This window comes from Rhagoletis pomonella, unplaced genomic scaffold (genome assembly GCF_013731165.1).
Source record: "Rhagoletis pomonella isolate Grant_MI unplaced genomic scaffold, Rhpom_1.0 Rhpom_scaffold_00001, whole genome shotgun sequence".
NCBI classification, from domain to species: domain Eukaryota; kingdom Metazoa; phylum Arthropoda; class Insecta; order Diptera; family Tephritidae; genus Rhagoletis; species Rhagoletis pomonella.
In genome coordinates, this window is record NW_023458555.1 from 30,859,630 (window position 1) to 30,872,303 (window position 12,674).

At 38.9% G+C, this 12,674-nt stretch overlaps 1 protein-coding gene across 2 annotated transcripts in view; it reads right to left on the bottom strand.

The window, feature by feature from the left end:
• Nucleotides 1-12,674, bottom strand: part of LOC118742535 (protein tincar) — a 418,562-nt gene that overhangs the window by 176,861 nt on the left and 229,027 nt on the right. The window lies entirely within an intron of this gene.

Here is a 12,674-nt window from a genome sequence, read left to right on the forward strand (position 1 = left end):
GAGAGAAGCGTCGTTGAGCAGAGACTCCGATAGTACCGTCCTAAACATAGTCCAGTCGGTACGTCTCTTGTTTCTATACAAAATCGGAGCCGGAGATTCCAAAGAGATTTCGAATGATAGGTACATATGGTCAGAGAATGAGTGGTCGTTTAGTACATGCCATTCCCTAATACTCTCCAAGAAAAAATTGGACGTTAAGGTAATATCTAGTACTTCCTCCATGTTTGAGGTAACAAAGGTGGGTCTACTACCAATATTACAAATAGCTAGATCATAAGATAATATGAAGTCAAGTAATAACTCACCTCTTGGGTTGATATCGGTAGAACCCCATAACGAGTGGTGCGCGTTTGCATCGGCTCCTACCACGACAGGAAACTTCCTTAAATTGGCCTCTTTCACCACGTCCAGTAACCGAGCAGGGGGGCAATCTTGGCGATCGTGAGCCATATAGGTTGAGACGAGCCAGAGTTTGGTGGATTTTCCCTCCACATTGATGCTCACCGTGTCCTCATCACTAAAATGAGTGAGTAAATTATAAGAAATAGTTTTCTTGATAAATATACATGCTCTGATTTTACCTGCCACTGGGGCCGACACAATTTGGTAAGCATCAGAGTTGAGTCCGCAGACCCTGTTTTTTACGACCCAGGGCTCTTGGACAAAAATTAACTCCTCCCCTTTGTCACTAAGGTGCAGGAGCAGAGCTGCGGAGGCTGCTTTGGAGTGGTGAAGGTTAATTTGTAGGACCTTCATCCACAGCCTCTAAGGAGTTGTCGCCATCCATAGCTCCTGGCACGGTCCCTTTGGACACCTCTACAACAGTATCATCGGCGTCCTCCGTTTCCGATGCCAGGAACAGGTTCTCGAAATCCCTCGTCCATTGGCCGAAATCAGCCCCGTCTCCAGCAGCGGATTGCGTATCGCTTTCCGATTCTGATGCCGAGTCTGATTCCTCCGCCAGACGAGGGACCACGGGAACCTCCTGGACTTCTTGGCTAGGGGCAGGACCGCTCGAGGCGTTTTCTGCCCTACTCGAAATAAGACCTTCTTCATGTGGCAGATTATCGGGTTCACTCGCGGTGCTTCCCGGCTCAGGAATTTTACCCTCATTCCCTTTCTGGGTTTTGAGAGTGATGGAGTAGAAGCCGGAGCTGATGACTCCATTGCAGTCAGCGAGGATCGGGAGAGATTCCTCGTTAATTACCAGGGTAATATAACGTTGTTGCTCCCTAACCTCACTGACCTTCACTACTCTCCAATCGAGGGCTGGTAGTGTGTCGTTGGAGATCTGGATAATCTCCAAAATTCCTTGCGGATTAGCGGGTTCCTCCGGGACCCATGCCCTGGCTCGCGGCCTGCAAGGGATTTCATCCCTATGCACTGCCACTAAGTCAGCGCCGGGCCACAGTTCCCCAAGCGCAGATATGGCCTCTTTATAGAGCCGAGCCGACCTTTCGTCGGCGCACGATACCAATTTAATACGGCCTTGGTATAAGCCAGCGTCGCGAATGACAGGAGCAGGGCCAGGATTCCTTTGCATAATTTCCTTGTACACCCGGCAGAGACCTACAAGGACAGTCCTCCAATTCTCGGCTGTCAGGTTTCCCTCTGGGTGCCCCCTGTCCATTACAGCCAGAACCAAATGGTCTTTGGCCACATCATTGAAAGCCCGAGGGACCCGTGAAGGGTTTGGCGGGCTGTTTTTGCTCGAGGTTTTTATCCTCTTCGATGGGCCGTCGGCATCATCTGCCGATAGCTGCCTTTTGGGGGCCAGTTCCCTGGAACCTGAGGGAGTGGGTTCAGGGTTATTCAGGACACCCTTCTCCTGAGTCCGTTCCCGGCTTTCAGAGAGAATGCCCTTTGCCCTCTCAATCACATCCCTCATATTTTCGGGAACCGGATTGTCCCCGAATTTCTTCAGCAGCCTGGAAGCGGCTCTTCTGACCCGCTTCGCTCTCACTGCTGGGCGTACCCGTTTAATCGACCACTGGGGCGAGGGTGATGCTTCGCCGACTGCGACCCCACACGGGGTTTGTGGTTGGCATTCCTATTGCCCGTGCAGGGCTCCCGGGTGCCAGTAACGCCCCCACCCGGAGCTGCTTTAGAGCTGCCCTCAAGGGGTGTGCTCATTGCCGCTCTTGATGAGGATGCCTGGCACGAGAGATCCATCGGCCGTGTAGGCTCCGTTAACATCCCAGTCGCCAGTCGCTCGCTACCCTCCGAGGGTTTGCAGCTACCAACACTGGGCTCAATCGCTAGTTTAAATGGCTGTGAAGTCTTCTTCGGGACCGATCCAGTGGCTACCGAAGATCTATCTTGACTATTTATAACGCCGTGTCCGTCGGCGGCATTTTTACCCGTGCAGGGATCCGGGGCTTCTTTGTTGTTCGTATTCATATCTGGTTCTTTGGTCGCCTACTGAGCCGAAACCGTTCGGCGACCGTGTATAAAGGAAGGGGGAAAGAACGGGCGGCCACAGCAGAGCCCCGTGCTGTGGTAAGTCAACCGTTACTCCCGGAGGCGGACAGGTATCCGGGAGGCGCCGTTAAAATACAGTCGGAAGAGCCCCCTGACTGCAAACCATCCAATAGGCACGGTGACGCATGACACCCTGGATTAGGGGGGCGTTTTATACCTACCGCCAGGTACCCCCTAGAAATAGCCTAAGTATGCCCACCCCAGCCCCCCTTGGGCGAGACACTAGAAGAGATAGGAGAGTTTATACTTCGGCCTTAGCTAGGCCCCGCCTACTTTCACCGCTGCGGCGTAGGTCCGACCGCAGCGGTGCCCGCAGCGAGGCCCATTGCCCAGTCGGCACCCGCTTGGAGGATATATCTAGGAGGATTTTTGGCAACCTTCTATAAAAATATTTTCGGTTATAAACCATCTTAAACCTCTTTTTTTTCTTTTTCATCGTATCAATTTATTTAAACTGCAATTTCCGGCAGGTGGCAACTCTCTATTTTTTTCTTTATTTTAAGTTAGACCTCTACCAACATATTAGTGAAAACTGCATTCAATTCCAGGCATTAGTTCGAGTGATGAAAAATTCTAAAAACTGTTGATTTGGCTTCTGTGGCTCTAATAATGACCCCACCCGCCATATTAATTTTTCTTTAATATCTATAATGTACAGACATCTGCCTGTTATAATTTTATTATACATACTATGTATAGATATCTTATAAATTAAAATTTTCAAACAGGTGGCAACATCCATACAAATATTTTCGGCTGTAAGCCTTCTGAAATCTCTTTCTTTTGACATCTATATTGCAATATTTATCAATTTATTTAAACTGCAATTTTCCTACAGGTGGCAACTCTCTCTGTTTTTTTGTTTATTTTAAGTCAGGCATCTAACTTCGTTAGATTTTCGTTTTTTTTCAGGATATTTAAACGTTAAATAAATAAAATTGAAACCCGGCGCCAACTCCTTAAAATTTTTTCCAAAAAATGTATGCGGCTGCACCACTGTGCGACGGCCAGCGGATGGTTATTAAATCAGATATACGCCGCAATACAATGGCAATAAAGTGAATCAAAAGAGAAGCAAAAAAAAAATAATGAATAAAATCATGCAAAAATTTGGAAACTTGATCGTCGTTTAGGAGTGGTTGCGTTTGTCGACTTTGCCGCTTTGCAAGTGAGGGCGATCGCGCCGCGCAGTCGCAGGAGTTACTTAAGCATATGTTCGCTCAGGTTCAGCGAAATGTTTCGCGTTCCAGCTGTGCTTGTTGGCGGGGCGAGAGTCAAGCTTTTGGTTTTATTAACGACGAGTACATTTTGATTGTGCGATGCAGCTGGTCGGTTATCTTTTCGTTTTGCGTAAATTTGGGTGCTTCCAGTGTACTGGCATTCATTTTTTACGAACCATGCACGACTGCGCAGCCAAAAATTTGATTGCCACAATTTTTAACTTGCAGCTTGACTGGTAACACAGTTTTTTTTTGTGCTTTTGCAAAATGTTCTTACCTGATTTTAGCTTTTTGGCAATTTCGGGTTTATTCCTTTGGTTTTATTGCTTTTCGCTTGTATCCTACGTCAAGGATAACTCTTCGTACTTATTATTTATCGCAATAAGCAAAGGTGGTTGCTTTTGCGGCGATCATTGTCAGTCTTTATTAAGCAAAGTATTTGAAAAATGAAATGCAGCCTTTTTGTCGGACCTTCATCACATTTTTTGCAGCTGTTCTTTTGACCGGTTAAATGTAAATAGCTTCAAATTTTCTAATTAAAGTGCATGTTAGATTGCTACGGCAACCCTGTCATTAAGCAGAAGCCAAAATACACTGTGTTGATATGCGATTTTGCTGTCTAAAAAGTGTAGCTTTTTATAAGCAACTACATATCGCGCTAGCAAAATGTGTTAGACCATTTCTTCAGGCAGAAAGGGTACACTTCTCTACAAAAGCATAACAACTGGGTGAAAGAATGTACGAAAACATTTCAAAGTTCATTCAAAAGCTCGACCAAAGTTCCAAAGGATATCAACGCATGACATTCTGATGGCTCCATGATCGAGCATGGTTTCAAAGCAGGGGTCTATTCTATACGTACATACATACAACCTTAAGACGCCGTTTTATAGATACGAAGCAAGTTAACTCTGTCTATCAAGCTGCGGTTCCTGTTATTCAATCATGTCTAGGGCAGTATACACTCTGACAGCAGGGAGCGCTCTTCGCACTGAAAGCACATGAGGTTACCTTAAAGCTGGTGTGGCACTACCTTCGGTCTTTAATACTCATCGCATCCTGGAACCGGGTTTACCTCATTCGCTTTCCGAGACGCAGCATAGTGATGTGCAATGAACTGGCACAAATGAAAAAGGAAAGCTCAGCATTACTTAATAAATAAATACGGAAATATCAAGAAAGCGTACCAAAGCATGATCCTATAAAACTAAGTCTGTGCCTAGTTAGGGCTTCACAGTGGCACGAAATGAGCTCTGCTCTTTCCTATACACCATAATGAAATCTGACTAGCCTTAACAATTGTTTCATTGCCTTGGATTGGCCAGTAAGAAAGGCTGTACGGATCAAAGAACGTCCGTCCTTGGTTGCGGTAACCAGGTGATCTGCTCACTTTTCTAATTGGTAAATCTTAGGAACTTTTCTCTTCAGATTGACTACAAAAGAAGATGAAGGCTTGTTTCCTTCTGGAAATGTCGGGCGAGTCTCCATTATGCCTTTTGGATGACCGAAACTCCCGTTTGATATACACTGTAGTGTTTTGTCTCTGACCTCAGTACAAGCGAAAATATTCCTTCTTCGACTCTTCCTTGATAATTTGGAGCAATCTATTTAATAGTTTATGGCAAAAAAGGTGGTACCTCCGAGGTGGTCCCATACTAATTTAGTTTAGATCCGCTCATTGGATTATGTATAAATTAATTGTACTCTTAAATTTTTGTAAGAGAATTGAAATCGGTTTTGTTTTTTGCTTAAAACGTATTTACTGTTTTCATCTAAGACGCCTATGATCTTTCGATCATTTGTTATTAATCGAAATATCGAGTCCAGGCTCTCCATGCGTCATAGCAATTTCCAGTGCTGTTACTGAGTCTTTTTCCATCGATCGTTTGCGCTTAGAAAACTGTGCCCTTATGTACGATTTTATGTCGAAATTCGCAATAACAGTTCTCGACTACTGAATGTCCTCATGCACCTTTGCGAAGGCCTGCGACAACTCATCCCAGCCGGGAAAAGCCGATACGCACTTAAATTCGATCTTCGCCGGGAAGTGTGGCTAACTACTGGAGGGATCTGAACGCTTGGTAATTGTGTTGTAGCTCTCCTGTCTTGTAAATTTTTATGAGAGAAACTAACCTTTGAACTTGCCGCACTAGGCTTATATAAGCTTAAGTGTTACTGCCTCCCTCCGCCACGGCAGTTCTGTAATAGAGCAAGCGGTATATGAACTTAACTAATGTCGTTTTCTTTTCTACAAAAAATGTTGCTTTTTATTGCCCTTTCCTTAGTATTTGTGCATAGAGGGCAATGAGAAGGCAACATTTTTGGGTAGAAAAGAAAACGCCATAAGTAAGTTTCAAACCCAACATACAATGAAACACGATCACGAGGAATTCTACTTCAATTAGCCTCTCTAAAGTTTGTAGCTGACACAACAAGAGACTTTTTGGTCTTCAGCCCTTGTGAGTAACTTCAGGGTTTTTGAAAAATTTCGGTATACACGTCAGCCTTATCACTCACCAAAACCTAGGCATATACCCTCGCACTAGCGAACATTGGAGTCGGTTAATGACACGACGCCTTCTGCGTCTTCTACAAATGCCGTTTGGTCCGGATGACGTAAAGGGTTTGAAAGAGTTTATCGCCTAAGAAATGCGACGCTTATTCAGTAGTTCATTCAAACGCTGGCACTGCGTCCCATGAAAAATGGGCATCGTGGCGAAGCTTGAGTGCCTCGTCCCTCAAATGCCCCAGAGAGCATAGACAAATTGAACAATCCTTTGGGTCCAGAGAGAATGAAATGTACTTACCTTTATTTCGAAAAGTAGACAACCTTCTAGTCAGAAATACGAGGTACCACAGCAAAAGAAACCAAACTGAAGTCGAGAACATTCGCTTTGGTGGTGCGTATTAAAAGTGGCCTTATTACCTTCGAAAAAAGTTAGTCTAAGCTATTTTCTCAATATCAATATTGGGCTAAATTGTATTTAGAAACATACATATGTATGTATGTATGTCCAACGTTTACTGCCGCATCGGTAGTTTGTTCATCCTGAGTAACATATGTATGTAACCTATCCTACATCCTAGCCTGCAACAAACGCCATTTTGCTACACAAAACCCTTCGTCACAGCCCACTTGCCTCAGCCTCACAGTTCTCGGTACGCTTTTTCCTACCTACTGCATGATGGCACAGCAATTTACTAGTTCATTGCTTTGTTAGCCAAATAAATATACAATTTTTCTTCCAAAAACTTGATAGAACCATCGTCAGTCAACCAGTCGACAGCAGAGGGCTGTCAGTGTCAGAGAACTGTTAGTAAGAAAGTCGACGGCAAGTCAGGCTGGCGGGGCGACAGGAATTCAGCACAAAACTCGTATACCAACTGCAAAAGCATTACTTTGATTTGAATTTTCGTTGACAATACCCAGTTGACCATGTCCCGCTGTTGAGTGACAGCTTTCAGCCAACCATCTACGAAGTCAGAGGGCTGATACATTTCATTTTCTTTTTCATTTTCATTTTCATTTCTCTGCCTGCATTTCGGTTATAGTAGCGCGTACTTTTCTCATTTGCACTTTAAAACTCTCGAGTAATCTTGAGTGCTCTACGTCAAGTGCTGTTACTCTAATGTCATTCAATGTGCTCCAATGTGCCTGTGCCTACTGACTTGGCTCCTCCGACGGAGTGTTGCCTACACTCGACTAGCCTCACCTTTTTTGAGGGTGTGCAATATGTTGGCGCGTAACTCATTTTGCTATTCGACCCATCTATTTCGATTTCGATTTTTTTTATATTTTTTCTTAAGTTCGTCCTACTCTTCGCCCAGTTTGTGTTATTTGCAAACGTTTCTTCAAATATTGGCAAACGTGCGGAATGAAATTTCTATTCGTCGAATTTGATTTTATTTACTTGCTGTCAAATTTATCCCGAAATTTGCTTGTAAATTCTTTCAATCGATCAAAAACAACAACGACAACAATACATTTCAATCCCCATAGACCGCAAGCGAGGCGGAGAACCCTCTTATTCCGTCATCCCATATTTTGTTCCCTTCAAATACTTTTACATACATATGAACTTACACCTTATATATGTATATGTATATAGCTATATGTACATACATTCTAGTAAATAGTTATTTACAATAAATCGTATTCGAATGTGATTTGGGCATTGTTGTGGCAGCGTTGTTGCTGCCCTAAGGCCGAATAGTTTTGTTTGGGTATGTAAATAGATCTAATAGCATATAAATAGACAGCGGCAGGAAAATAAATAGGAATGCGAAATTTTAACAAGTTCTGGGCATTTCTCTTTTGCTTATTAATATGTTTTTATGACTAACTAACAAAAACCATCGATGAACGAGTTTCCAACTTTATACAAAAATTAGAAAAATTAGAGAAAATTTTCATCAAAATTTCAAACTTTTTAATCAGAATTTTTAAAAAAGAATTTCAATTTATTAAATGTACAAGTTAAGTAGAAGCAGATAGGAGTTTCCGTTGTTTTTAGCGATTTGTTATGCTGACGGTATCACGCATTTTCTTTTTTACCAAATAAATCTGTTCGACAACTTTTATATATGTATTGAGGTAATTGCACAAAACCGTAAATAAAAAAAAAATTCCGAAAATCAATCCTAGCTACTTAAAACTTGTACCTTGTTGTACTAAATTTTAATGTGCTACAAGACTGCATACCTAGATTTTTTTTTTGATTTTGATTGAAAAAATTTGAAATTTTGATGAAACTTGTTAAAATTCATCGATTTTTAACCGACTTCCAAAAAAGGAGGAGGTTATCAGTTCGTCGGAATATTTTTTTATTTTTTTTTTTATGTATGTTACCGCATAACTTTGGACCACGTCAACCGATTTCGCATCGGAAAGGTAGTGTCCCATACTAATCTGGTTAAGATCCGATCAGTGGATCATGAGATATATATACATATATAGTTTTTTTTTATATCGATGGCTGAGTGGAAGGTCGACCTATCTCGGCAGCCAGTTCGAAAACGCTCTATCTCAAAAAAGTTTTCAAGAACGCCCTATTTCAGAATTCGTTTCAAAAACGCCCTATCTCAGCTGCCGATTCAAAAACGCCCTATATCAGCATATTTTCAATACATTTTGAAGTGGAATATGGCATTTTTGAACCGAATTTTGAGATAGGGATTTTTTTCAATTAAATTCTGAAATAGGGCGTTCTTGAAAAGTTTTTTGAGATAGAGCGTTTTCGAACTGGCTGCCGAGATAGGTCGATCTTCCACTCAGCCATCGATATGAGAGTTGAAGTCGGTTTTTTTTTTGCTAAAAATTACTTGTTATAAATCTTGTTCAAAGCTTGAAATTTTGACATACATGGTTTTTGTTAGATAGTGAGCTATATCTACTTTTATAAAAAAATAATAACCAAAAGAAAAATGCCCAAAACTCGTTAAAATTTTGCGTCTCTATTTATTTGCCCACCACCGTACTGTATATATGTACGTACATTAGACCGCACCAAAAAAAAAGTTCGCCTGAGTCTAAAGTTTTTCAAGGCATTTTCCATATTTTTTTTTGGTTCAATGCAGCCTTTTTTTATTAAATTTTATTAGTGATTTGATTAGTTGAACAAACAAAACAAATTTTATTTGTGATTTCATTCCCCACCAAATAAAAAAAAATTTATTTTTAATTTGATTCCTCTACAAAATGAGAAGTAAAATTTATTTTAATTGTATTCATGGACAAAATAAAAAAATTTTATTAGAGATTTGATTGGTTAAAAAATAAATTTTCTTCGTGATTTGGATTGCATTGGCAAAACTCGAAAACCGTGCTTGCCTTACATAAGACAAGTATTTTAAGTTCGAAAATCACGAATCAATTTGATTTACTCGACAAATCAAATCACCAATGAAATTAATTTTTTTATCTGGTAGACAAATCAAATCACGAATAAATATTATATTTTTTTTGGTCGACGAATCAAATCACAAATAAATTTTCTAATGATTTTATTCTTTAAACAAATAATAAATTTATGTATCCATACATATTATTTAGGATTTGATACAGCTTCCAAGTCAAAAATCAATTAATTCGATTTTTGGTTTTATGATTTGACGTAGTAGTCCCCTTTTTACAATTTTCCTCATTACAGTCGGACCATAAAGTGTAATATAACGATATTTTTTGTCTCGAGAAGACAGTTTTTTTGTTTCAATCTTAATTGACCTAAGACACCCCGCTCTAGTACTTACCCACCAGATCTCAGTTCCTACCACACTAACTAACGTCCCACTCCACTGTCAGTATATTAGGCAGAAATCTTTAAAATTTTATTGCACCCAAATATATAAAAAGGCGAGTCTAGGTTCGGTAAAAAAAAAATAGTTTTTCGAAATTTCCTTGAAAAAATACTTTAGAATCTGGCGGCTGGCAATCTTTTTTTTTGTTTGCTTGTAAGGTGGTACGGTCTAATGCACATACAGTACAAAATTCTTAATACATATTTATATACGGTACACACTTATGTACATATCGTCGCCTCAGAAAACGGATGACGAATGTGCAAAATCACGATTTTGGGATTTTGATGCAGATTTACTAAGTTGGACATGCTCTTTCGATTTCTGCAATCCATTTTTTTATATCTCCATTAGTTTTTGAGATATTTCGTGCGCATTTTGTCGTATGTTACATAATATTAATGATTGGGTATGCCTTTTGTTGTATGTGCGTCACATACGACAAATTCCCATACAAACGTACCTTTTTTTTAATCATAAAACGTTTGTCGTATGTGGCACATACGACAAATTCCCATACAAATGTAATCTTTTTTTAATCATAAAACATTTGTCGTATGTATCGCAAAACTTTGAACTTACGACAATTGGATGGTCCTCTACTATAACGATACAATTAAAATTGAAAATTAACTAAGTAACTAATTTTAAAATTTAAAATTTTTAAATTTTAGCTTGCACTGAGTCTCCAATGAAATGAAAGAGATAAAAATGTACAAAAGACTGAATTTAAGTATTGTTTTTTGTTTTTATATAAAGAAAACGTATGTTCGTAACATATTTACAGCATAAGAGATGTACAGATTTTTTTTATTAAATACATGATTATGTTTTTGTTATGTTTTTTCTAATAAGTAATCATTATTTAATAAATATGTCTGTTTTTTTCATCAAATTATACCATCGTCGTTGAAACAGATACTTTACTATTGTCGTATGTTCTGTGGACAAAACAAAGTGGTGAGTAAACGCTACTTACGACAAATGTATACGGAATGAAAAGTAAATTTTCTCATTAACGTTAAGAGATATTAAATGTAAAAATATGGGAAATCAAAACTAATAACACCAACTACGTCTCCTTCAAAAGTTACAAAAATCTACCGTACAGTTTCGGATTAATTCGACCTTAAACTTCAAAGTCAATTTTCTCAAAACCGTGTTTTGTAACATTCGACATCCGTTTTCTGAGACGACGATATGTACTCATGTACAAATTTTGGCGAATTCGCAAAATTCCCTTCATCGCAAATGTACTCCCTCCCGCCAGTCTGCTCAGTACCACTTGAATTGTATTCAGAATTTGATGAGTAGTGAAGTATAATACAAGAAGCTGCTGCCGCTGCAGGCAATAACAGGGCGGCGAAAATGGCGAGAGAAGTTTTAATAGAAAAGCGACAGCCGGTGTGACAGCATACTATTTGGTATGGTTTATCGTGATGACCGCTCATTAGGCGTTGCATTAAATTTAATGGATTATTACTTATTTTTAATTTTTGTAAAGTTTTTGTGCACTTAATGGACTGTGACAGAATAATCGATTATCACTTAATGATTAATGTGGCAATTATAATTGAAATTACTTAACAGTTATAATTAGTGTAAGAAGAGCGAGGCAAATTCGATAAGCATGCAATTAACTCATACTTAAATAGGCTACTTGGTGGGCAGCTGTTGGGGGCAATGAACCGTGAAATGACGTTGTCAAGTGATGTTGTATAAAACTCACGAATTTCAATTTCATTTTTCAACTTTTGTGTGCCTTATCGCTTATCTGTTGTTTTGGGCAAAAGAAAATTGTATGCAACAGAAAAGCTAAGGCAGGACATTATGTGAAAGAATCTGCGCCATAATACTGGACGGAGTTTAATCAAAACCAAAGCATATTAGAGTCCAGGTTACCAAGTAAAATGGATGCTTTGACTTAACTATAGTCGATCAAAAGCACATAATTTATTCAATAAGCTGAAACTAAAGGCGGCAATTTTAAAAGTGAGCTTTTAGACTATTACTTCCCTGAAATACTTAAGGGCAATTCTGGCTAAGATAGTTGAAAGTCTTTGTAAGACAATTAAAAGACAGTAGGAAAGATAGTTTGAAAGTGTTTTTTTTTTTATTATGGCGCAAAAAAAGCTCCCTTGCCAACTTTCATGGTGAAAAGCCCTTTTGATAGAAAACAGATATACAGGATATCAACAAAACAGTCCCAATGGCCGAGTGAGAAAAGCACGCGAGTCCACGGGCAGCGGAATTTTTTCCCATTATATTTTATTTGATTTATTTTTAATTTATTGTTTTAAAAAGAAAAATATACATACATATGTGTATATTTTTTTAAATTTAATTTAATTTTTAGAAACACATTTTATTTCTCATTTTCGCCTTTTTTAATTTAATTTTTAGCTTTTATTGTTTTAAAAAGAAATATATATTTTTGTTTCATTTAATGTTTAGAAACGTATATCTTTTTCTTCCTTTTTAATTACTTTTTTGTTTTGTTTTCTAGCTTAATTATCTTTAAATTCTCAGATATTATTGGGTTAAAAAGAAAATATATATTTTTTAATTTAATTAATATTTAATACTTGAAAACTTGTTTTTTCTTTTCTTTAGTAAAATTCTTTTAGTTTTTTAATTTAATTATCTTTTAATTTTTAAATTTTATTGTTTTAAAAA